This window comes from Erpetoichthys calabaricus, chromosome 3, assembly GCF_900747795.2.
Source record: "Erpetoichthys calabaricus chromosome 3, fErpCal1.3, whole genome shotgun sequence".
In the NCBI taxonomy this organism is placed as follows: domain Eukaryota; kingdom Metazoa; phylum Chordata; class Cladistia; order Polypteriformes; family Polypteridae; genus Erpetoichthys; species Erpetoichthys calabaricus.
Window position 1 is genome coordinate 20,159,936 of NC_041396.2, and position 6,090 is coordinate 20,166,025.

Genomic DNA, 6,090 nt, shown 5'->3' on the forward strand with positions numbered 1-6,090 from the left:
CCACCATTTCTCCCTAGCAATCTCGTCCTCTACCTCCAGATTATGGCTCCTCGAGTAGTGGCTGCTAGCCCCTTTTATAGTTCACTTCCAGGTGTGGCGAATACGTTGCCCACAAAGGCTCAGAAGTCCCAGCTGCAGCACCCCCTGGCGGTGCCTGTGGGACCCAACAGAGCTGCACCAAACTCCAACTCCCTTGGAGCCCTGCAGGAACCCAAGGCACCTCTCCAACCCAGGGGGGCGGCTATCTAGCGTCCAGGGGGAGGTATTACACCGTCCAGGGCTGCTCCCCCTAAAGATATAGTGCAGGGGCATCCTAGCTGAGCATGAACCCCAGCTGCCTGCCACTATATATATATATATATATATATATATATATATATATATATATATATATATACATACAGTAATCCCTCGCTATATCGCGCTTCGCCTTTCGCGGCTTCACTCCATTGCGGATTTTATATGTAAGCATATTTAAATATATATCGCAGATTTTTCGCTGCTTCACGGGTTTCTGCAGACAATGGGTCTTTTAATTTCTGGTACATGCTTCCTCAGTTGGTTTGCCCAGTTGATTTCATACAAGGGACGCTATTGGCAGATGGCTGAGAAGCTACACAGCTTACTTTTCTCTTTCTTTTGCGCTGACTTTCTCTGATCCTGACGTAGGGGGATTGAGCAGGGGGGCTGTTTGCACACCTAGACGATAGGGACGCTCGTCTAAAAATGCTGAAAGATTATCTTCATGTTGCTATCTTTTGTGCAGCTGCTTCCTGAAACTACATGCTGCACAGAGCTTCGCATACTTTAAAGCTCGAAGGGCAAGTATTGATTTTTGATTGACAAACAAACTCTGTCTCACTTTGTCTGCTTCTGACGAGGGGGTGTGAGCTGCTGCCTTCAACAGCTTTGTGCCGCGGTGCTTCACATACTTAAAAGAAAAACAGCCCTATTGATCTGTTTGCTTTTCTCTATCTCTGTGACAGTCACTGCTCCTGACAAGCACTCCTTTGAAGAGGAAGATATGTCTGCATTCTTTTAATTGTGAGACAGAACTGTCATCTCTGTCTTGTCATGGAGCACAGTTTAAACTTTTGAAAAAGAGACAAATGTTTGTTTGCAATGTTTGAATAACGTTCCTGTCTCTCTACAACCTCCTGTGTTTCTGCGCAAATCTGTGACCCAAGCATGACAATATAAAAATAACCATATAAACATATGGTTTCTACTTCGCGGATTTTCTTATTTCGCGGGTGGCTCTGGAACGCAACCCCCGCGATGGAGGAGGGATTACTGTATATATATATATATATATATATATATATATATATATATATATATATATATATACTGTATTCTGTGGTGTATGTATATATATATACTGCTCAAAAAAATTAAAGGAACACTTTTTAATGAGAGTATAGCATCAAGTCAATGAAACTTGTGGGCTATTGATCTGGTCAGTTAAGTAGCAGAGGGGCTTGTTAATCAGTTTCAGCTGTTTTGGTGCACTAGAGGGGCAACAATGAGACGGCCCCCAAAACAGGAATGAATGGTTTAACAGGTGAAGGGAGGCCACTGACATTTTTCCCTCCTCATCTGTTTTGTCACTCATTTTACATTTGGCTACGGTCAGTGTCACTACTGGTAGCATGAGGCCATACCTGGACCCTACAGAGGTGGCACAGGTAGTCCAACTTCTCCATGATGGCATATTAATACATGCCAATGCCAAAAGGTTTTCTGTGTCTCCTAGCACAGTCTCAAGGGCATGGAGGAGATTCCAGGAGACAGGCAGTTACTCTAGGAGAGCTGGATAGGGCCTCTTGTAGAAAGTCCTTAACCCATCAGCAGGACCAGAGGAACAGGATGAGCACTGCCAGAGCCTACAAAATGACCTCCAGCAGCCCACTGGTGTGAATGTCTCTGACCAAACAATCAGAAACAGACATCATGAGGGTGACCTGAGGGCCCAAGATCCCCTAGTGGGTCCTCTGCTCACTGCCCGGCACTGTGGAGCTTGATTGGCATTTTCCATAAAATACCAGAATTGGCAGATCCACTACTGGCACCCTGTGCTTTTCACAGATGAGAGCAGGTTCACCCTGAGCACATGTGACAGACATGTAAGGGTCTGGAGAAGCCGTGGAGAACGTTACGCTGCCTGTGACATCATTCAGCATGATTTGGTGGTGGGTCAGTGATGGTCTGGGGAGGCATATCCATGGAGGGACGCACAGACCTCTACAGGCTGGACAACAGCACCTTGACTGCCTTTAGGTATCGGGATGACATCCTTGGACCCATTGTCAGACCCTGTGCTGGTGCAGTGGCTCCTGGGTTCCTCCTAGTGAACAACAATGCATGGCCTCATGTGGCGAGAGTATGCAGGCAGTTCCTGGAAGATGAAGGACTTGATACCACTGACTGAACCCCACGTTCACTCGCTTGACCTTAATCCAATAGAACGCTTCTGGGTGTGACATTATGATTCAGTCCATCTGGCGCCTCAACCTGTCAAGGAGCTCAGTGATGCCCTGGTCCAGATCTGGGAGAAAATCCCCCAGGACACCATCCATCGTCTCATTAGGAGCATGCCCCTCCCAGCCCCCGACATTGTCAGGCATGCATACAAGCACTTGGGGACCATACAAACTACTGGGTACGATTTGGAGTTGTTGCAATGAAATTTCTGCAAAATGGATGAGCCTGCTGTGCCATTTTTTCACTTTGATTTGCAGGGTGTCTTTGAATTAAGCCCTCTGTAGGTTGATAATTTTCATTTCCATCAAACGATGTGGCATCCTTTCATTCCTAACACATTACCATATCAATTGTGAGATATGGACGGCCATTCATCCCGGCCAACACCCCCAGGCGGCCAGATGGAGCCCTCCTTGCAGCATGGAAATGCCCCAAATGCCAGCAGGGAATTATGGACAGTGGACTTTTAATGCATAGCCCTGCTGGATACCATGGGGGCCGCCAGGAGTCACTGCAGGGAGGCCCAGGGACTATTATGTGCCCTATAACCCGGAAGTGCGTCTTAGTCACAGCGACAGAGGGAATGACGTACTTCCGGGATGAAAAAGAAGAGTTTTTGATCTGACCCGGAGGTGCTAGGAAGTCACATGGACTGAGGGTTCAGAAGCACTTCTGGGTCAAGGACTATAAAAGACTCTGGGAAATCCCAGACGGATGAGCTGAGCTGGGTGGAAGGGTGGCAATGCGTCTGGGAGAGTGGAGGATTGTGTGATTATTGATTATAGTTTATTTATATGAGTATTGTGGAGAGGAGGGTGCTTGGTGCACGTATTTATTATAATAAAGTCAATATTTGGACTTTTACCTGGTGTCTGGCGTGGTGTCCGAGGGTTCAAGGGAGCGAGAGCGCCCCCTATCTGTCACACAGTCCATATCAGTAGAGATAGGCAGTAGGATTTTTTTCCCATTGAGATCTGATGTGTTTTCAAAGTGTTTCTTTAATTTTTTGGAGAATTTTATAGATAGATAGATAGATAGATAGATAGATAGATACTTCTGGAAAAATCAATGCATTTATCATTTATGCAAACGTCACATGGAATTGACTTTTTGAACTAAAGATTCACCTGCCACTCCTCATTCATTAGTCAAGGGTCTTACTTTCAATTTGAAAAGTCAATCTGAGAAAATAAATAAATAAATACATAAAGAAATAAGCAACAAACACATATTTCATGATATAATTATTTAAACTCCCATATCATGATAAGTATATCATTTTTTATATACTTATTGTCATATTTCATACATGTATTTCTGCATGCATGTATTTATTTATTTAATTTGTCTGACCACATTTTTATTCATTAATCATGAGTATTCAAATGCAATTAAGAGACCAAATTTCAAATAAAAAATTAATTGAAAAGGAGACATTAAGCTTTTAAAACATTGGCAAAATTACAAATATTTCTAAATTTATTATACATGTAAACTTCACACTACTATACTTTTCTGAATGCAAAATTAGAAAAAGGAAAATGCCAGCCATTCAAAAATTGAATTAAACAAAATTAAACATGATACTGTAATTGAGGAGCTGGTTGGCATGAAAGCTTGCAGCCACAGTGGGCATTCCACGTCTGAAGCTAGACAATGTTGCCATGGCGTAACATTCTGGCACATTTGGCAGCCTTCCTCCAACAGTCATTTATTACATTTTTGTTTATTAAATGGCTTTGTAACAATAAGTCATATTTAAATGTAATAAAGATAACAGAATGCAATTACATGTGTTATACAACTATAGTAAACATGCGCTTTGTAAGAGCACTTTGCAATGGAATTAAAAATGGAGCACAAAGAGGCTTGTGGTGGCTCAATGGCTTTCATACACAGCAGACTGAAGCTCAAATGATGTGATAATGAGGTGTGTCCATGCTGGAGGGCCTGTGACTAACTTAAACAGCTTTCTTAAACATAATATTTTTGAATATTTACACATCAGAGTAGTATCCAATAATTAGCAAATGAAAAATATCTGTTAATAAAAAATGACCAATACTGGCATAAAATCAGTATCAATATTAACCTATGAAAGTAACTAAAAATAACTAAAATAAGTTCCTCATCTAGCTATTTCTGTTAGTTAAAAACAATAAATTCTTGAAATTATATAAATAATGAAGAACTTGGAAAGTAGGTGATTTACTGTATAAACGGAATGCGAATGGTACATTATGGGCAAAACGATGGGCTTACCGTGATGGTTCGTCTACATTGGGAACTGAAGGATCAGGGGCTGGGCGCCAGAGAACAGGGGCTTAAGCCAGTGAAATTCCCCCATGCCTCTTGACACCACTGTCCATTTCTAAGCCCCTTCCTCTGTTTATATCATTTAGAACAGTTGCACCTTTCCCGTGTTATGAATTAGTCCAAAGACCACTAAGCCAGGGCTGTCTTAACAGCAAAGCAGTGCACTGGGGCCCCTACCTACACAACCACACAGCAAGTCATAACATACATAGATTAGCATGGAGCCCCTATGCTTGTGGGGCCATGCCCATGTGTTAACATGGCCCTACATTAAGCTGCAGATTGATGTCATTTTTTTTTAATAATCAATAATAACGTTCAGATAATATGGTTCAATCAATTCAGTTTCATGTATGCTTAGATAATTGAATTTCCTCTTTCCAGAGAAGTGACTTTTTTGTACTCTTATTAGTCAACCTACCTGAGGCAGGAGAAGAAGGTGCTGCTGTGGAAGCTGTTTGTGTGCATTCGCACTGCCCATCATCTGAATGACCTGCATTGGACATCAGAGTGGCTGTCAGATGAGTAAAAAGAGGAAAATGTACAAAATATACAAGTTCAATCAACCGCTCTCAAGGTAACAGTGAAACAGTAAACTAATTCCTAGATGAAATTGCACATAACGTGTCTCCGTTTTAAGATGGACGAGTTCGCAAATTCGCCAATGCTTTTCAATGGGAAATATTACGTGATCTATTCACAATATCTGAAAGAAAATGAAACTTTCTCAACAATTGCCTTTACATAACAAGTGTCCCACATCTAAACAAAATTGGCCCACGGGTTGCCGACTTGCTTCATGTGGACAGATAGACAGACGCAGGTTTTCACAATAGGTGCTTCACTCATTATATACAAACACACCTAATAACCTGTGCAGGCCTAAAAGATGATGAATCCGTTTTGGAAGAATAAGCGATCATTAATTTAATAATTTTCTGCAATTCAAATTAATTAACAGTTCCATCACTCCCATCGTCTCACTTGAATGTTTTATTAAATGCACACTCTCTATTTGATCTGCTGCGTTGCGTGTATCTATAACAGGGGTGTGCAGTGTTGGTCCTGGAGAGCCACGGTGGCGGCAGGTTTTTGTTCCAACCCAGTTTGTTAAAGAGAATTCAATTATTGCTGTTGAAGCACTTATTGCTTAAGTGACATTTTGATGCTTCATTTTAGTGGTTTTGTTTGTTAAGGTTTATTTCAATTCTAAAGAACAGCATTCACTGTTTAATGGTTCCTTTTTAGGAATAAGATGTAAATGACAAAGCAGCCATCATTTCCCCATCT